This window comes from Pleurodeles waltl, chromosome 5 (genome assembly GCF_031143425.1).
Source record: "Pleurodeles waltl isolate 20211129_DDA chromosome 5, aPleWal1.hap1.20221129, whole genome shotgun sequence".
NCBI lineage: Eukaryota > Metazoa > Chordata > Amphibia > Caudata > Salamandridae > Pleurodeles > Pleurodeles waltl.
The window spans coordinates 1,665,983,367-1,666,004,898 of record NC_090444.1 but is presented as its reverse complement, the minus strand read 5'-3'; the positions used below and the strand labels follow the sequence as shown (position 1 = coordinate 1,666,004,898).

At 47.1% G+C, this 21,532-nt stretch overlaps 1 pseudogene; it reads left to right on the top strand.

Moving 5' to 3' along the window:
• The window catches only part of LOC138297142 (b(0,+)-type amino acid transporter 1 pseudogene), a 119,053-nt pseudogene that overhangs the window by 71,385 nt on the left and 26,136 nt on the right, over positions 1–21,532 (top strand).

The window sequence follows — 21,532 nt, the reverse complement described above, 5'->3', positions numbered from 1 at the left end:
GGACATCACAGCAGACACAAGGGGGTGAGTACAACCTCATCCTATGGACTTTGAGTGCAGTGGAGCTGTCTGGCTGGGGGTGGTGGGCTGTGGGTGTCCCTAGGCCAGGGCGAGTTAGGTAGGCAAGGCCCCTCCGTTATGTAGGCCATGTGGCACTCTACCCCAGCTAAAAAAAAAGGCAAATTGATGTATAGTTGCCCCTTTGCCATCCATGTGGGCAGATTTCTACCATTGCCATGGAGGCCATATCCCAGAAATTGCATGTGCAGAGGGCAGGAGCACGGCGTAATGCAGGGGGCTGCTGCGTTTGTCTTGTCCGCCAACGGTAGCGGTATGCCATGCACTAAAACTCTCTTTCTTCTGTCTCCACCCTTTTTCTGCTCTCCCTGTCCTTCTGTACATCAGCATCAACAGGTGGAGGTACAGTGGCACCGGAGCACGAGGGAGCTGCATCCCACATGGCCATGGAGGGCCACACCACAGACTCTGAATTCACCAGTGACGGAAGGCGAGGGGAGCTTCACGTCGGCCACAGGATCACCAAACAGCGACACGGACTCGTCCGCCGATGTGAGCTCCCCTGTGGTGGCGGCACCATCTGTGCGCCCCACTTCTACAGGTACAGCCGCCACCTCCCCTACCAGCACCGCCCTCCCAGCAGCCCCTCAGCGTTCGCCCCGTGCCCGCTCACCCAGGAGGGTGGGCATCACCTTCGCCCCAGACACCTCAGGCCCTGCCCCAGTCACCCCTGCTGCCCTCAGTGAGGAGGCCATTGACCTCCTCAGGTCACTCATGTTGGGCAGTCTACCATTGTGAATGCCATCCAGGGTGTAGAACGAGAGTTGAAACACAGTAATGCATTCCTGGAAGGCATTCATTCTGGTCAGGCTGTCCTTCAGCAAACCCTGCAATCTCTGGCCTCAGCACTGATGGCAGCCATTGTCCCTGTGTCCAGCCTCCCCCCTCCAACTTCCTCCACCCAGACCCAATCCCCTGTACCCCAGCCCATCCCAAGCACACCTACAGACCAGCATGCACACAAGTCAACACACACAAGTAGCTCAAGCAAACATAGGCACCACACACACCACAGGCACTCACACAATATTCAGACCCATACAGACACAGCAACATCCACTGTCTCCACTGTGTCCCCCTCCTCCTCTTCTCCCTCCTCCCTCCCAGTGTCATCTACACACACACCTGCATGCACCACATCTACAGGCACTAGGACTCGCACCAGGACACCCAGCACCACAAGCCGCTCACCTGCGCTCACCACCTCCACATACACGTCCCCTGTGTCCTCTCCCAGTGTGTCTGTGACGCCCCCTCCCAAAGTACACAAACGCCGGCAATCACTCACCCAACATCCATCCACCTCACGACAGCCTCCAGTACCTGCACCTACACCCAAAACACCTAAAGTGACACTTCCTACAACCACCTCCTCTTCCTCCACTCCCTGAGCCCCTCCAGCTACCCATCCAAGTGTACGTCAGAAACTGTCCCTATGTCAAATTGACCTTTTTGCCCCCACCCCCCTCCAATTCATCAGTCCCGTCGTAGCGCCTCAGCCAAAAAGCCTCCAGTACCAGTGGTGCGTGTACCAGTTTTTTGGAGTGCCCCATCCACCAGGGCAGGCAGTAGGACCCGGAGCCAAGGCACTGTCAGCCCACCTCCTGTAAAGGCTCCAAAATTGGAGAGTGGACGACGGGACCGTGTCAAGACTCCTGGTGGGACAACAGTGAAATGGGATCCAAGGCGATTGGTGAGTCATCTGTAACTTAAAAGAAGGTGGGGAAGGTCCCGAGGAAGTCTCCCCAACCTGTTGTGAGTGTCACGGCGGAGAAGTGCACCATAATTTCCGGCGGTCCAGACACAACCGCCAGCACCGTCGTTACTGGTCAGGAGTCCACCTCCAGAGTCACAGCCCAGGAGGGCCCAAGTATCGTCACTGGTCCAGAGACCACCGCCAGAGTCATAGCCCAGGAGGGCCCAAGTATCGTTACTGGTCAGGAGACCACCGCCATCGCTGGAGTCACAGCCCAGGAGGGCTCAAGTATCGTAACTGGTCAGGAGACCACCGCCAGAGTCATAGCCCAGGAGGGCCCAAGTATCGTTACTGGTCAGGAGACCACTGCCGGAGTCACAGCCCAGGAGGGCTCAAGTATCGTAACTGGTCAGGAGACCACCGCCAGAGTCATATCTCAGGAGGGCCCAAGTATCGTTACTGGTCAGGAGACCACCACCACCGCCACCGCCGGAGTCACAGCCCAGGAGGGCTCAAGTATCGTAACTGGTCAGGAGACCACCGCCAGAGTCATAGCCCAGGAGGGCCCAAGTATCGTTACTGGTCAGGAGACCACCGCCACCGCCGGAGTCACAGCCCAGGAGGGCTCAAGTATCGTAACTGGTCAGGAGACCACCGCCAGAGTCATAGCCCAGGAGGGCCCAAGTATCGTTACTGGTCAGGAGACCACCGCCGGAGTCACAGCCCAGGAGGGCTCAAGTATCGTAACTGGTCAGGAGACCACCGCCAGAGTCATAGCCCAGGAGGGCCCAAGTATCGTTACTGGTCAGGAGACCACCGCCACCGCCGGAGTCACAGCCCAGGAGGGCTCAAGTATCGTAACTGGTCAGGAGACCACCGCCAGAGTCATAGCCCAGGAGGGCCCAAGTATCGTTACTGGTCAGGAGACCACGCCACCGCCGGAGTCACAGCCCAGGAGGGCTCAAGTATCGTAACTGGTCAGGAGACCACCGCCAGAGTCATAGCCCAGGAGGGCCCAAGTATCGTTACTGGTCAGGAGACCACCGCCACCGCCGGAGTCACATGAGGGTCCAGAATCCCACAGCCCTGCTGGGCAATGATGGAACGTCAAGCCACACACCAACGTCCAGTGTGGAGTTCGTCATGCCACACACCAACGTCCAGTGTGGATTTTGTTATGCCACACACCAATGTCCAGTGTGGAGATCGTCATGCCACACACCAATGTCCATTGTGGAGATCGTAATGCCACACACCAAAATCCGTACCAGAACCGCCATGGCAAAGCACCGCGGAACAGGGCAAAGACCGCCATGGTGAAGACCGCTGAACAGGGCAAAGACCGCCATGGCAAAGCACCGCTGAACAAGGCCAAGACTGCCATGGTGAAGACCGCTGAACAAGGCCAAGACCGCCATGGTGAAGACCGCTGAACAGGGCAAAGACTGCCATGGTGAAGACCGCTGAACAAGGCCAAGACCGCCATGGTGAAGACCGCTGAACAGGGCAAAGACTGCCATGGAAAAGCACCGCTGAACAAGGCCAAGACTGCCATGGTGAAGACCGCTGAACAAGGCCAAGACTGCCATGGTGAAGACCGCTGAACAGGGCAAAGACTGCCATGGTGAAGACCGCTGAACATGGCCAAGACCGCCATGGTGAAGACCGCTGAACAGGGCAAAGACTGCCATGGCAAAGCACCGCTGAACAGTCCATAGCCAGCCATGGCAAAGCATAGCTGAACAGGGCAAAGACCGCCATGGTGAAGACCGCTGAACAGGGCAAAGACCGCCATGGCAAAGCACCGCTGAACAAGGCCAAGACTGCCATGGTGAAGACCGCTGAACAAGGCCAAGACCGCCATGGTGAAGACCGCTGAACAGGGCAAAGACTGCCATGGTGAAGACCGCTGAACAAGGCCAAGACCGCCATGGTGAAGACCGCTGAACAGGGCAAAGACTGCCATGGCAAAGCACCGCTGAACAGTCCATAGCCAGCCATGGCAAAGCACCGCTGAACAGGGCAAAGACCTCCAAGGTGAAGACCGCTGAACAGGGCAAAGACCGCCATGGCAAAGCACCGCTGAACAAGGCCAAGACTGCCATGGTGAAGACCGCTGAACAAGGCCAAGACCGTCATGGTGAAGACCGCTGAACAGGGCAAAGACTGCCATGGTGAAGACCGCTGAACAGGGCAAAGACTGCCATGGCAAAGCACCGCTGAACAGGGCAAAGACCGTGTGGATATGAATAGTCCGGCACATCAGGCATCGTTCTCCCATGTGCAGCTGGGACTGTGACAGGACATGTACTTTCACAGGGAGACTCATCCAGTCTGGGCACCAGTCCCACCCAGTACCAGTAGAGAACTGCATCTACTTGCGAAGATGTGTCTTTGCACTCCCCAGGATGGCACAGTGGGCAAGCCACCCACTGTAGAGACTTGAGAGACTGTGGCTTTGCACTCCCCAGGATGTAACAGTGGGCAAGCCACCCACTTGTTAGACTTGAGAGACTGTGGCTTTGCACTCCCCAGGATGTAACAGTGGGCAAGCCACCCACTGTAGAGACTTGAGAGACTGTGGCTTTGCACTCACCAGGATGGCACAGTGGGCAACCCACCCACTGTATAGACTTGAGAGACTGTGGCTTTGCACTCCCCATGATACATCAATGGGCATGGAGCCCCGTCGTGGATCTGGCTTCGCATTCATCTGGCTGAGGTGCCCCCCCTTCCCTTCCCCCTGAGGTGCCTGTATTGTTTCTATCTGATGCCCCGGCAGTGTTCTCTCGGATTTTGGTCAGGTATCTATTGTGGGCGTCGCCCATGCATTTTTGGACTGTTGGTGCACGGACATTGTTGTGTACATATCTGCACTACTTCTTGTATTGTACATTTATTTTTGACAGATTTCGTGATATATATATCTGTATATGTTTTAATGAGTAGTATATTGGCACAATACAAAGTTTGACCGCTATTCGCTTTGTCTTTGCATTCTTCCGGGGGGATTGTGGGTTGTTACTGTGATTTTTGTGAATGCATTGGTGTGTATGTTGTAATATGCGAGGGTGGGGGTGTTTGGTGGGTGTCCCCGTAACTTTTGCCTCCCCTCTCCCCCGTGTCGTAGGTGCTGTACTCACCGGTATGTTCTGCGCCTACGTCGCTGTTGGTCGTAGATGAGCAGGAATGCAAGGGCAGGGAGTATTTGTAGTTCCGGCTCCATGGTGTCCTCGTTCCTCGTGGGATGTGTTGAGGTGAGCGTTTTCCCATAGCACAAGTTGTTTCCGCCGTGTTTTTATCCACGGTGAATCCGCTCCGGAAAAGGTGGCGGATTGGTGTGTTGTGATAATGTGGGCGGTACATTGTCTTCCGCCTGTCTGTTGGCGGTAACCGCCGCGCTGTTTGTCTGTACCGCCGTGGCGGGCGGTGTTTTAAAGTGACTGTCTTAGTTGGCGGTTTCCGCCAGGGTCGTAATTCCCTTTTTTTGTCCGCCTGCCTGTTTGCGGTATTACCGCAGCTTTAACACCGTCCGCCAGGGTTGTAATGACCACCTTTATGTCCTTGTAGTAAATTATTAAACAGAAAATAAGTAGACGATGAATAGTCTGTAGTGAATTCTTAGACAGAAGGTAAGTAGACGATGAATAGCCAACGCGTTTCACCCAACATTGGGCTTCTTCAGGGCTGTAAAGTAACCAGAGAGAACATATATATTCTGTCCCTAGTGCGGAGAGAAGCAGGTAGATGTAGAAGTGTACAGAAACCACAACCGGAGATGAGAGAAAAATGAGAGTACAGGGGAACCAATTGAAATGATCAATCAAAGATCTATAATGTGGACAAACGCATGCATATCGTATTCTAGATCATGCATTTAAATAATATGCAGTGTGTAACCCGTAATATAGCAAGAAAGAAGGTGATGTCGATGGGATGTATATAGCAGGTAGTGAAACGTATAATATGAAATGTTAGTGACAACATTAAGGAAAAAACGTCTCTCAAACTTCGAAACCACTTCTCATCTGTACCTACTATTGACAAAGGTACACTTCAATTAGAGACAAATGACGCAGCAACTCCCCTTTTTGAAACTGGTTCCTTGATTCAGTCAGTTTCTGATTTACATGATGTGCAGTTACTTATGTCCTTAGATGATGACAGCAGGGTGATAGAAGACATTAGGATTGACCTAGGGATTTCCGAAAAACCTGAAAGAATAACGAGATTTAAACCGCGATCCAAATTTACACCGGCCAACACTCATAGTAATATTGAGCTATTTACAAAAAGAGTCTCTGCTGATTTACACCATACATTAAATGCTCGTATTCGCAATTGGCGGCAGGTGAACAATTTGTCGGTTACAGAGAGGGAAGCTCTTCGGAATCTTAAGAACGATCGATCCATCATTATACGTGAGGCTGATAAGGGAGGTAACGTGGTGGTCATGAACCATAGGGACTACATGGAGGAAATTAACAGACAACTAGCCGATACCACCTGCTATAAACATCTCACACACAATCCTTTTGGTGGTCTAATTGATTTTATTAATAACAAGCTATGGGGATGGCATGAATTAGGGTTACTTTCCAATGACGAACTTAAATATCTACATGTCTCTAACCCTAAATTTCCGTGTATCTATATACTTCCCAAAGTACATAAGGGTGGCACTTTCCCCCCTGGAAGACCCACTATCTCTGGGATTGACTCTCCTACAGAAAAAATAGCTGAATATGTTGATTTTTATCTACAGAAATTTGTTACCAACTTGCCTTCCTGTATACAGGATAGCAAAGATATCGTCAACAAATTTGATGACTTTACCTGGTCTGAGGACCTCCTCTTTGTAACCATGGATGTACATAGCTTATACACGTGTATACGTAAACCTTTTTGAATCCAAGCAGTCACCATGTTTCTTAACCCCTTCTGTGCCCAGGACGTAATGGTTACGTCCTGAGGCACAGTGCTGCTGTGCCCAGGACGTAACCATTACGTCCTGTGCACAGAGCCAAGAGGGAGCGCTAGCTCTCCCTCTGTGGGGTTCCCCCCCACCCCCCCAAGTCAGGGATGACCCCCCCAACCCCCCCTGTGACGTCAGCGCGCGAGCGCGCGCTGATTAGTCACAGGGTCTCCCCCATCGCGCTGGAAGCAGAGCTTCCAGCGCGATTGAAAGAGAAATGCTTTTGCATTTCTCTTTCAATGTCATGGGGGAGGCCCCGAGAGGCTTCAAAGGGAAGGAAATGTATTTCCTTCCCTTTGAAGTCTCTCACAGGTTTCAAAAGCCGGATTGCTTGCAATCCGGCTTTTGAAACCCCACTAGACACCAGGGATTTTTTTTTTTTCAATGAAATTGGCAAAAGGGAGCGACCCCTTGGGCAAGGGTCGCTCCCAGGGGGGGCATTTTTTTAGGAAGGCCTTTTCTGCCCCCCCTGGGGGCAGATTGGCCTATTATTAGGCCGATCTGCCCCCAGGGGGGGCAGAAACCTCTAGGCACCAGGGACCTTTTTTTTTTTTTTGGGTTGTTTTCTTTTTTTTTAGGTGGGGAGCGACCCCTTAGGCAAGGGTCACTCCCCTAGGGGGCAAATTATATTTAGGCCATTTCTGCCCCCCTTGGGGGCAGATTGGCCTATTTTGATGAGGCCAATCTGCCCCCAAGGGGGGGCAGAAACCATTAGACACCAGGGATTTTTTTTTTTGCGCGCGAATTTCACGCAACGGGAGCGACCCCTTGGGCAAGGGTCGCTCCCAGGGGGGGCATGTTTTTGGGAAGGCCTTTTCTGCCCCCCCTGGGGGCAGATTGGCCTATTATTAGGCCGATCTGCCCCCAAGGGGGGCAGAAACCATCAGACACCAGGGAGTTGTTTTTTTTGCGCAAATTTCATGCAACGGGAGCGACCCCTTGGGCAAGGGTCGCTCCCCTAGGGGGCAAATTATATTTAGGCCATTTCTGCCCCCCTTGGGGGAAGATTGGCCTATTTTGATGAGGCCAATCTGCCCCCAAGGGGGGCAGAAACCATTAGACACCAGGGAGTTTTTTTTTTGCGTGAATTTCACGCAAGGGGAGCGACCCCTTAGGCAAGGGTCGCTCCCTGGGGGGGGGGATTATTTTAGGCCATTTCTGCCCCCCGGGGGTAGATCAGCCTATTTTGATTCGGCTGATCTGCCCCCAAGGGGGGCAGAAACCACTAGGCACCAGGGATTTTTTAGTTTTTTTGTTTTACAGATGGGGAGCGACCCCTTGGACAAGGGTCGCTCCCCTGGAGGGGCAAAATGTATTTAGGCCATTTCTGCCTGCTTTGGGGGCAGATCGGCCGATTTTAGGTCAATCTGACCCCAAGGGGGGCAGAAACCACTAGGCACCAGGGATCTTTTTTTGGCGCCGTCACGCAAGGGGAGCGACCTTGTAGGCAAGGGTCGCTCCCCGGGGGGGGGGGGGGGTAGGGGGGGCAAAATTATTTTAGGCCATCTCTGCCCCCCCCTGGGGGCAGATCGGCCTATTATTAGGCCGATCTGCCCCCAGGGGGGGCAGAAACCTGTAGGCACCAGGGAAATTTTTTTTTTGTGTTTTTTTTTTGTTTGTTTGTTTTTTCAGAGATGGGGAGCGACCCATCAGACAAGGGTCGCTCCCCTGGGGGGCAAACTGTGTTTAGACCATTTCTGCCCCCCTTGGGGGCAGATTGGTCGATTTTATGTCAATCTGCCCCCAAGGGGGCAGAAACCACTAGGCACCGGGGATTTGTTTTTTGGCGCCAATGTCACGCAGGGGGAGCGACCCCGTAGGCAAGGGTCGCTCCTGGTGGGGGGGTGGGGATTGGGGGGGCAAATTTATTTTAGGCCATTTCTGCCCCCCCTGGGGGAAGATCGGCCTATTATTAGGCCGATCTGCCCCCAGGGGCGGCAGAAACCTGTAGGCGCCAGGGCAAATTTGTTTTTTGTGTTTTTTTGTTTGTTTGTTTGTTTTTTTAGAGATGGGGAGCGACCCATCAGACAAGGGTCGCTCCCCTGGGGGGCAAACTGTGTTTAGACCATTTCTGCCCCCCTTGGGGGCAGAGTGGTCAATTTTAGGGCAATCTGCCCCCAAGGGGGCAGAAACCACTAGGCACCGGGGATTTGTTGTTTGGCGCCAATGTCACGCAGGGGGAGCGACCCCGTAGGCAAGGGTCGCTCCTGGGCAGGGGGGGTTTGGGGGGGTGGGGGTCAAATTTATTTTAGGGCATTTCCCCCCCCCCGGGGCCAGCTGAGCTAGAGGTCAAAATCCACAGGTAGGCACTTTGCAAAAAACACCTCTGTTTTCTGTGAAAAAATATGTTGTGTCCACGTTGTGTTTTGGGCCATTTCCTTTCGTGGGCGCTAGGCCTACCCACACAAGTGAGGTACCATTTTTATGGAGAGACTTAGGGGAACGCTGGGTGGAAGGAAATTTGTGGCTCCTCTCAGATTCCAGAACTTTCTGTCACCGAAATGAGAGGAAAAAGTGTTTTTGGGCCAAATTTTGATGTTTGCAAAGGATTCTGGGTAACAGAACCTGGTCAGAGCCCCGCAAATCACCCCATCTTGGATTCCCCTAGGTCTCTAGTTTTAAAAAATGCGCTGGTTTGCTAGGTTTCCCCAGGTGCCGGCTGAGCTAGAGGCCAAAATCCACAGGTAAGCACTGTTTTCTATGAAAAAATTTGATGTGTCCACGTTGTGTTTTTGGCCGTTTCCTGTCGCGAGCGCTAGGCCTACCCACACAAGTGAGGTACCATTTTTATGGAGAGACTTAGGGGAACGCTGGGTGGAAGGAAATTTGTGGCTCCTCTCAGATTCCAGAACTTTCTGCCACAGAAATGTGAGGAACATGTGTTTTTTTAGCCAAATTTTGAGGTTTGCAAAGGATTCTGGGTAACAGAACCTGGTCCGAGCCACACAAGTCACCCCATCTTGGATTCCCCTAGGTCTCTAGTTTTCAGAAATGCACAGGTTTGGTAGGTTTCCCTAGGTGGCGGCTGAGCTACAAGCCAAAATCTACAGGTAGGCACTTTACAAAAAACACCTCTGTTTTCCGTCACAAATTTGGATGTGTCCACGTTGCGCTTTGGGGCGTTTCCTGTCGCGGGCGCTAGGCCTACCCACACAAGTGAGGTATCATTTTTATCGGGAGACGTGGGGGAACGCTGGGTGGAAGGAAATTTGTGGCTCCTCTCAGATTCCAGAACTTTCTGCCACAGATATGTTAGGAACATGTGTTTTTTTAGCCAAATTTTGAGCTTTGCAAAGGATTCTGGGTAACAGAACCTGGTCCGAGCCACACAAGTCACCCCATCTTGGATTCCCCTAGGTCTCTAGTTTTCAGAAATGCACAGGTTTGGTAGGTTTCCCTAGGTGGCGGCTGAGCTACAGGCCAAAATCTACAGGTAGGCACTTTGCAAAAAGCACCTCTGTTTTCCTTCAAAAATTTGGCTGTGTCCACGTTGCGCTTTGGGGCGTTTCCTGTCACGGGCGCTAGGCCTACGCACACAAGTGAGGTATCATTTTTATCGGGAGACGTGGGGGAACGCTGGGTGGAAGGAAATTCGTGGCTCCTCTGAGATTCCAGAACTTTCTGCCACAGAATTGTGAGGAACATGTGTTTTTTTAGCCAAATTTTGAGGTTTGCAAAGGATTCTGGGTAACAGAACCTGGTCCGAGCCACACAAGTCACCCCATCTTGGATTCCCCTAGGTCTCTAGTTTTCAGAAATGCACAGGTTTGGTAGGTTTCCCTAGGTGGCGGCTGAGCTACAAGCCAAAATCTACAGGTAGGCACTTTGCAAAAAACACCTCTGTTTTCCTTCACAAATTTGGATGTGTCCACGTTGCGCTTTGGGGCGATTTCTGTCACGGGCGCTAGGCCTACCCACACAAGTGAGGTATCATTTTTATCGGGAGACGTGGGGGAACGCTGGGTGGAAGGAAATTTGTGGCTCCTCTCAGATTCCAGAACTTTCTGCCACAGAAATTTGAGGAACATGTGTTTTTTTAGCCAAATTTTGAGATTTGCAAAGGATTCTGGGTAACAGAACCTGGTCCGAGCCACACAAGTCACCCCATCTTGGATTCCCCTAGGTCTCTAGTTTTCAGAAATGCACAGGTTTGGTAGGTTTCCCTAGGTGGCGGCTGAGCTACAGGCCAAAATCTACAGGTAGGCCTTTGCAAAAAACACCTTTGTTTTCCTTCACAAATTTGGATGTGTCCACGTTGCGCTTTGGGGCGTTTCCTGTCACGGGCGCTAGGCCTACCCACACAAGTGAGGTATCATTTTTATCGGGAGACGTGGGGGAACGCTGGGTGGAAGGAAATTTGTGGCTCCTCTCAGATTCCAGAACTTTCTGCCACAGAAATGTTAGGAACATGTGTTTTTTTAGCCAAATTTTGAGGTTTGCAAAGGATTCTGGGTAACAGAACCTGGTCCGAGCCACACAAGTCACCCCATCTTGGATTCCCCTAGGTCTCTAGTTTTCAGAAATGCACAGGTTTGGTAGGTTTCCCTAGGTGGCGGCTGAGCTACAGGCCAAAATCTACAGGTAGGCACTTTGCAAAAAACACCTCTGTTTTCCTTCAAAAATTTGGCTGTGTCCACGTTGCGCTTTGGGGCATTTCCTGTCACGGGCGCTAGGCCTACGCACACAAGTGAGGTATCATTTTTATCGGGAGACGTGGGGAAACGCTGGGTGGAAGGAAATTCGTGGCTCCTCTCAGATTCCAGAACTTTTTGCCACAGAAATGTGAGGAACATGTGTTTTTTTAGCCAAATTTTGAGGTTTGCAAAGGATTCTGGGTAACAGAACCTGGTCCGAGCCACACAAGTCACCCCATCGTGGATTCCCCTAGGTCTCTAGTTTTCAGAAATGCACAGGTTTGGTAGGTTTCCCTAGGTGGCGGCTGAGCTACAAGCCAAAATCTACAGGTAGGCACTTTGCAAAAAACACCTCTGTTTTCCTTCACAAATTTGGATGTGTCCACGTTGCGCTTTGGGGCGTTTCCTGTCGCGGGCGCTAGGCCTACCCACACAAGTGAGGTATCATTTTTATCAGGAGACGTGGGGGAACGCTGGGTGGAAGGAAATTTGTGGCTCCTCTCAGATTCCAGAACTTTCTGCCACAGAAATGTGAGGAACATGTGTTTTTTTAGCCACATTTTGAGGTTTGCAAAGGATTCTGGGTAACAGAACCTGGTCCGAGCCACACAAGTCACCCCATCTTGGATTCCCCTAGGTCTCTAGTTTTCAGAAATGCACAGGTTTGGTCGGTTTCCCTAGGTGGCGGCTGAGCTAGAGGCCAAAATCTACAGGTAGTCACTTTGTAAAAACAGCTCTGTTTTCTGTGAAGTGTCCACGTTGTGTTTTGGGGCATATCCTGTTGCGGGCGCTAGGCCTACCCACACAAGTGAGGTATCATTTTTATCGGGAGACTTGGGGGAACATAGAATAGCAAAACAAGTGTTATTGCCCCTTGTCTTTCTCTACATTTTTCCCTTCCAAATGTAAGACAGTGTGTAAAAAAGACGTCTATTTGAGAAATGCCCTGTAATTCACATGCTAGTATGGGCACCCCGGAATTCAGAGATGTGCAAATAACCACTGCTTCTCAACACCTTATCTTGTGCCCATTTTGGAAATACAAAGGTTTTCTTGATAGCTATTTTTTACTCTTTATATTTCAGCAAATGATTTGCTGTATACCCGGCATAGAATGAAAACCCACTGCAGGGTGCAGGTCATTTATGGGCCCTGGGTACCTAGAGTTCTTGATGAACCTACAAGCCCTATATATCCCCGCAACCAGAAGAGTCCAGCAGACGTAACGGTATATTGCTTTCAAAAATCTGACATTGCAGGTAAAAGTTACAGAGTAAAACGTAGAGAAAAAGTGATGTTTTTTTCACCTCAATTTCAATATTTTTCTTTTTCAGTTGTTATTTTCTGTAGGAAACCCTTGTAGGATCTACACAAATTACCCCTTGCTGAATTCAGAATTTTGTCTACTTTTCAGAAATGTTGCGGTTTCTGGGATCCAGCGTTGGTTTCATGCCCATTTCTGTCACTGACTGGAAGGAGGCTGAAAGCACAAAAAATCATAAAAATGGGGTGTGTCCCAGTAAATGCCAAAATTGTGTTGAAAAATTGGGTTTTCTGATTCAAGTCTGCCTGTTCCTGAAAGCTGGGAAGCTGGTGATTTTAGCACCGCAAACCCTTTGTTGATGCCCTTTTCGGGGGAAATACCACAAGCCTTCTTCTGCAGCCCATTTTTCCAATTTTTTTGAAAAAAATGAAATTTTCACTGTTTTTTGGCTAATTTCTTGGCCTCCTTCTGGGGAACCCACAAAGTCTGGGTACCTCTAGAATCCCTAGGATGTTGGAAAAAAAGGACGCAAATTTGGCGTGGGTAGCTTATGTGAACAAAAAGTTATGAGGGCCTAAGCGCGAACTGCTCCAAATAGCCAAAAAAAGGCTCGGCACAGGAGGGGGAAAAGGCCTGGCAGCGAAGTGGTTAATACCAGGTCTGCTGACTGTTATGCACACAATCAGATGTTTCTTCAAAGGATTGACATTATTTTGTCCAGAAATTACTTTCTACATGACAATGTATGGTATCACCAGATTGAAAGGGACAGCGATGGGTTCTAAATTTGCCCCATCATATGCCTGTCTGTTTATGGGCTGGTGGGAAAAAAACACATGCCTGGGGGAAACTGGCATCGCCCTGGACCAACTTCATTGTTTTCTGGGGACGTTATATTGATGATATCATTATCATTTGGAATGGGACCATTGACCAGCTTAATGAATACCATGCCTTTCTCAATAACAACCCTTACAATGTACAACTTAGCTTACAGCATCACAACAATACCATTGATTTTTTGGATATCACTTTCTTCATACACAATAACAGTATACAGAGTGCTCTTTTTAGAAAATCCACTGCATGTAGCAGTCTTCTCCATGCTACCAGTGCCCACCCTGCTTTGGTTATTCACAATATCCCCTATGGGGAAATGGTACGTGTCAGATGAAACTGTAGTACCAATGACATTTATAGGACACAAATCCAACACACACGACACCGGTTCATTAACAGGGGTTATGACGCACATGATCTAACACAAGCAGTTCATCGCATTATGAAGACCCCCAGGAAGGACACATTGGTGACTAGGACACAGGGGTCCAGGCAGACTGGCAAGAATATTCTATCTTTTGTGACTCGGTACACGATCCATAGCCAGGGTATTTATAAAATTCTCAAACGTCACTGGCCCTTACTAACTGATGTTCCGGGCTTGAAAGGAATAATATCTAACAAACCTAGGATCACCTACAGAAGAGGACTTACCCTTAGAGATCACTTATGTCCTAGCTACATTGCTTCCACCTGCTCTGCCACTTGGCTTCCAATAAAACCCCAGGGGTTTTATGTCTGTCATGGTTGTAATGTCTGTATCTATGGTCGTGATAAAATCAAGGACTTTTGTTATCACAATGTGAGGAGTTTCACTATTCACCAATTTATTAATTGCAACACTAAATTTGTTGTCTACATTCTGGGTTGCGCTTGTAATAAGATCTACGTAGGCAGCAACATACGCCCATGAAAACTCAGAATACAAGAACATTTGCGAGCCATAAAAATCATGATTTTATATATCCACTTGCCACACATATGACACTTGTTCACCCTAATGATCCAAGAATCTGGTTCCATGGCATCGAATTTGTCCCTGCCCATCCGAGAGGGGGCAATAGAGAAATGATTTTACGCCGAAAAGAGGCGGCCTGGATCTGTCACCTGCAAGCGGTGGACCGAGGCCACAATACGGATCATGAACTTCATTTCTTTTTATAACCTGTTTACTTCTTTTATAATTCATGTTTTCATGGTTATACAAATCCAATTTTCCTTTGTATTTGTTGTAAAGTGATCACTACTTATCTTGTGAAAGCATATTGTTATTCGCTCTATTGGTGTTTTATGTTGTACTATTGTGGGTACTTGGATTTATATACTGTCTCAAATGTTTGAATCTATTTTCAGTATGCTTTACTTAATTGTTTATACAGTGTATTTACTGAATTACACTTCTCTAAATTAGGGTCATATGAACACATCACCTATGTTGGGTCTCGTTTTCCTTTCTAGTCACTTTTTCTCTCCTTTCTTACTATTATTACGATCTGTGGCTTACTCCTCCTATTGCTCTTAGTACTCATATCACTCTTATCCACAACAACCTTGGGTCCAGTACAGCTGTCCTTTGACACTATTACATTACACTTCCTTCATGTTTCGGCTATACCTATTTTTGTTTTTACAAAAATTATTTTATATATGTTATATTTTATTTTATTTTATCTTATTTTTAATTTTTTTATTTTATTCATTTTTTCTTGTCCCTTTTGGGTTCAATTATATATATTTTTTGCCTTTACCTTTCTTCTTCACACCTATTTATCTTAATTTTACACGATTCTGGTGCGTTTTTTATCGTCACCCTACACCCAATATGGCGGCGTTTGTAGTCCGTCTTTTATTTTTAGGATAGGGAGACCGGTACTCCCACTTCCGGGTCCCGGGCACATAACTTGTGGCTTCCGGGCCCGGCTTCTGATCGGTGCCTGATCTTCGGTATTCCTGCCGGCAACCTCCTGAGTTGCCAGACACACGCGGGCTCCGGCGGCCATTTGGACCGCATTTGGGAGCATTTCTATTTGGAGCTACTTCTTCGTCCTTTTACCAACGGACGGTAAGCGTTTTTTGAACCCCACATGGTTCCCATTATACTACTGGTCCTCAGGGACTCTATGTGCCCGTCATTTTCACTGTACATACCTTATAGGCTTGTTTTTGATTTTTAGGTATATATTTTTTCAATTCTGCGTCACATATGGGATTGGTCACTTTCTCTCCCCACGTCTTCTCGGATTATTCCTTCTGCAAATTTACTTTCTTGACATTTTACATAAGCGGTAAGCCTCTTTTTTCTTCTTTTTTTCTTATTTATTTATTATTTTTTCGGACCTTCTTTCTGGACCATGAGATTATATTGATTAAGTATCTCATTGTCCTGTCACCTGTATAAATTATCATACTTATTTTGGAATTTATCTTTCAGGTGATGGATACATTAACACACATTGTGTTACTTTTGATTGGATTTAAAAAAAACAACAACAACAAAAAATATTTTTATAGGGTACGTTGCTCCGTTTTTTCCTTCCTGTTGTCACTGACATTTCATATTAGACGTTTCACTACCTGCTATATACATCCCATCGACATCACCTTCTTTCTTGCTATATTACGGGTTACACACTGCATATTATTTAAATGCATGATCTAGAATACGCTATGCATGGGTTTGTCCACATTATAGATCTTTGATTGATCATTTCGATTGGTTTCCCTGTACTCTCATTTTTCTCTCATCTCCGGTTGTGGTTTCTGTACACTTCTACATCTACCTGCTTCTCTCCACACTAGGGACAGAATATATATATTCTCTCTGGTTACTTTACAGCCCTGAAGAAGCCCAATGTTGGGCGAAACGCGTTGGCTATTCATCGTCTACTTACCTTCTGTCTAAGAATTCACTACAGACTATTTTATTAAGTTCATTCGGTCTAGAAATCTAGTCCATTTAAGATAATAATAACAATCATACTTAAAAAAAGAATGTAATAAAAACATGATAACAATGTAAAAACCAATAGACGTCAAAACAGTGTAACAATAAGAACAACAGAACAAAGCATTTCATGAAATATATAAATACAATAAAATAAAACATAAATAGATATAGTAAAAAAGGGGACAGAGCTAAAAACTAAAATATAGGACTTTTTGTCTGGAGGACCAGTATGCACAACCAGAAGACAAAAAAGACAGAAAATAGTCTGATTGGACTAAAAGAAAACATTATCAGAGTACCAATAAAAAAAAACAACAAGAAAACTATATGAGAAGGCTATATGAGCTTGTGCAGTCTTGGTAGTCATGAGGAAGGCAACAAATTCATAATGGAAATTTCCAACTAAAAACAATACAAAAAGGATAAAAAGAGAAGATTAAAATCCTTCTAAAGACAAGTATAGAAATGGCTCAGGAGCCTTTGGGTGCAATGAACTTGCGACGGATGTACCAGGCCTCCGATAAATATTTGGTAACTGGAATGGCAACCCTGGGAGAAAAATCATGCGTACAGATTCTAATGGCTGTTACTCTGTCCTGAAATGACATGTTTTTACAGAGGGGAATAATCCACCTCTTTCTTGGTGTCTTGTACAAAGGGCAGAAGAATAATACATGCTCTGATGTTTCTTTACAATGTTGACAGAAGATACACCTATCATTTGTAGCGATGTTAGATGGCCAATGGGCCGTGAAACCATTGGTAGGCAATGTGCCATATCTTAACTGCAGGTATAGAGCACGGGCATACGGAGGGGTAGGGAGGTTCAGGAAAATCTCAGCCCAGGGTTCATGCTTAATTTGAAGAAAATCCATTGTTAACCTACCCGCCCTCTTTTGGTGCAGGGAATCTTCGTTAACTTTCTCCCAATATCTGCTCGTAACAAATCTCCTAGCCTTGTCAGGGATTTGATCCGGGTGATTCCAATAATGGGGAAGACCCATTTTGTCCCAGGCAATTTTCATCTCTTTCAGCCAGGGGATTCTCTCCAATGCCTTAGGGGCGGCTATCAACTCTCTTATAGCCAGCCTATATGGTTCTAGTTCAGCAGATTTCCATAGACGAATCCAGTAGGAAAGGGGTCTTAAGGCCGCTATGGTTTTAATGCCATTTAAACCAAGGTCAAGCCTTAAAGGGGTCATTGGAGTGCCCGTACCTAGCCTGGACACCTGCCTAAGGAAGATATTTTCCTTAGTTTGCAGAATGTCCAGGTTTTTATGGGACCCCCAAAGTTCCGCTCCATATAGGGCTGCTGCTCTGATTTGAACATTATAAATCTCCGCAAGAATGTTCAGAGGGGGGCTCGGTGCCTTTCTAGATCTGCGGACTAAGGCCCCACCTCTTTGGCTTATGATCAGAGCCCCTTTGTCAATAGCTGCCTTCCATTTGCCTGATGTAGATAATCTGAAACCCAAATAATCAAACTCTTCAACTTTCTCCAATGGGGTCGAATTCATCTCAATATTAGTACGCAGTCGTTTTTTAGAGGTAGTGAATATCATAAATTTAGTTTTCTTAATGTTTACATCTAAACCATAATCACTACAGTAAGCACAGAACTGGTTAATTAGGTGTTGAATTCCCATTGGCGATTTTGATAGTAGGATCGTATCATCTGCATAAAGCAGGCAGGGGATTTTTTTCCCACCTAGTTTTGGAGAATCATTTATGCAGTTCTCTAGGTAGTGGATGCAATTATTAATGTAGAGCAGAAAAAGAGTAGGTGCCAAAACACAACCTTGTCTAACTCCTTTTTTGATAGCTACAGGGTCAGTCAGCTCGCCCCCTTGTCCACACCTGATTTGGGCAAAGGTATTTTGGTGCAACTGGGCTATGAGTTTCAGGAGGCCAAATGGCACTCCCATGTTTGATAATGTTGACCACAGCAGATTCCTGGGGATCAGGTCAAATGCGGCTGTTAGGTCTATAAAGACCACGTAAAGGTTACCCCCCCCCCAGGTCGACATTCTTCCATTTTATTGACATAAATCTTAGAGCTTGGTCAACTGTGCTCACAGCGGGTCTGAAACCCGCTTGTAAATCAGAAAGGGCTTCAGACTCAATAATCCATTCCTCAAGGTGGGACAGAAGATGTTTCGCATAAATTTTTTGGAAGTTATCGAGGAAACTAATTGGACGGTAGTTAGCCGGAATGTTTGGATTTCCTTTTTTGAAGATCGGTACAATTTCAGCCCCTTTCCAAGTAGATGGAACTGGAGCGCCTGCTGCAATAGTATTGCAGATAAAATTGAGGTAGGGAGCCCATATATCAGGTCTAGATTTATATAGATCACCTGGAATTTTATCTGGGCCAGGAGCCTTCCCCCATTTCAGGGAGTCTATTGCAGCTCTAGTTTCGGAAAGAGAAAAAGAAATTGGAATGATCTCTTGGTTTGTTGAATCATTGGGGGGCCACAGAAAAACTTCTGGTGGACCTCCATAAAGTTGCCCAAAATGCTCTACCCAAGTTGCTGAGAGGATTGTAGAGCCAGGCGCGGCTGGAGAGTCACTGTCATTATCAGCTATTAGTTTCCAAAACTTGGAAGTATTATTAGATGAGGCTGAAACCAGGATAGTCGCCCATCTGGCCTCCTCCCAACTTCTGCGTGCCTTTGAGCATTCCTTCTTATAAGCGCCCCTGGCTATTCTCAGCGTCGCAGCATGGCCTTCTTTAATTGCATCCAGGAGAGCTAGTTGTGCTGTTCTGCAGGAATTATTGAACCAAGGGGCATTGTGTTTTTTATTGGAGTTGTTAACAGTCTCTTTTGTGAAAAGTTGTTTTAAAGATTGGAACAGATCAGTGTGGGCTGTAAGAAGGCTATCGCCCTCCTCGGACTCATCTAACCGGATCATACACTCCATATGATTCGCAAGCAAGCTGTAGATAGATGCTAGATGTTTAGGGGAGGAGATAACAGATTCCCATTTTAGATTGCGTCTATTATTGGTTAGGGCCAGTTGGGACACATTGGACCTAGAGTGAGGCACTATAAACGAAGGAAAAAGACCTCTGGTTGATAGAATCAGGGGGTCGTGGTCGCTCACGGGCTGCTCATCTACCCTCATATCTACCATGTAACACCAAAGACGGATATCAAGAAGTATGTAGTCAATGCGACTGCTATGTTCTCCGCGCCTAAAAGTGGGACGCAAAATAGCATCCGAGTGTGAGCGGCCATTACAGGCTCGGAGGCCATGAGCTAGTGCGATGTCAGCCAAAAAGCGTGCAGATTTGTTCAATCTTGGTTTTTTGTTGGAGACTAACTGGGGGATGCCCCAATGGGCATCCTCTTCTTTACAAATTCCTTGGACTAAAGGATTAGGTTTGAAGGTAACATTAAAATCTCCTCCAATTAAAACAAAAGAGGGGGGATTACTTTTAAGAACATAGTCCAAGTTTGACAGAACATCAGACTCAAAGTGGGGACTCACATTCCTGTTATAGATATTAATTAAAAGGAGGGGTTTTTCTTCAGAAATCATTAACAATAGGGCTTGCAGGTCCGGGCAACCAGTGTCTAATTCTTCTATCTTGCACCTGAGAGAAATATTTAGCCACACGAGCAACCCTCCCGAAGGTCTCCCAGAAGATGACTTACGGGCCGGAACCCAAAAGCTTTTGAAACCGAGTCTATATTTGGGTTCTAATGCCCATGTTTCTTGAAAAAGACAAATCAAGTGATCATCAATAAGGTTACCCCAACCTGGGCTGTGTAATTTGCTTTCCAATCCAGCTATATTCCAGCTGAGCACCTTATCGAGATCCTCTGAGCATGAGGACCCAACTTTATTCTGGGCATATAGAATACTAGGGGGGGGACTGTTAAGGACCATGGTGCTTCCCTCGAGGGACTATTCATTGTCTACTTATTTTCTGTTTAATAATTTACTACAAGGACATAAAGTTCTTTGTGCTTTCCTGTTTATTTATTATTTGTGGTCAGAATTCACACTGCCCTTTTGGGTGGCATAACGTCAATATTTTGGACTGTCAATGAAGTATTAAATTGGAAACTTTTGTTCTTTACATTGTAAAACCTGTTTTGGCCATTTGTATACTGTCTCATACAGCTTGCAGTGCACCACCTTTTGGAGTACTTTTTGCAGGATACTGCCATGTACATTCAGAATCTGATCTGGTCAGAGCATAGCATGAGATTAGGTTCCCTGAGGAAACATTGTATCCAAAATAAATCCTGCTTGATTTAACATCGGGTTAGGTTCTACAATTCCTGTAGGGGTCAAAGGTAGAACAAAAGAAGCTGTTCTCTCCATCTCTGAATTGTTTAAATACACTGATCTCTACATACCAATTGATGATATCCTGGCAGAAGTAACTAGTGTTTCAGGAACAGCTGGGACATTTATTGAATGAGTATTACTTCCAGAATTGCCTGAAGCATACAAGGGAACAACTGGACCTACTGTCACAGGAACTGTTAATGCATCAGACCAATAATATTTGTCTGATTTTGAGGAATTGGAATCCCTGCACCCTCCAGTTAAGACAGTGCTAAAAGTTGTCCTGTTTGTCTCAGGGTAACATTTGTCATTGACTGAACTAGACTAAACATTGGCATTGGCTGATGCGAGGCACGATTTTGAATGGGCTGATTCACGTAGGGTGTCTGCACTGCTTGACTCACATTGGGCTTTAGAACAACTTGATTTACAACTGGACTTGGAATGGGCTGAACTGTATTAACAATTGGAATGGGTGGATAAACTACAGGCACTTGTGTCACGGAACTTACAAGTGCACCTGGAAAAGTCTGAGTCGGGGTCTGTGTAACTGGAACAGTTGGCACGTTCAGGACTACATTTTGCACTGCTTCACTTCTCATTCCCACCTCAACTGAATGGTACGGTGGTGGACGATTCATTATTACCTGATTTATAAACTCATTATCTGAGTCTCTTTCATATGTTATTGTTTTTTTTACTCTCAGCCTCTGCTGTCGGTCATGCTTTTTCTGCTTTCTTTCGAGTCTTAGGTTCTGTTCTCTTATCACTTTCCTCTGAAATAGCTGGAAACATT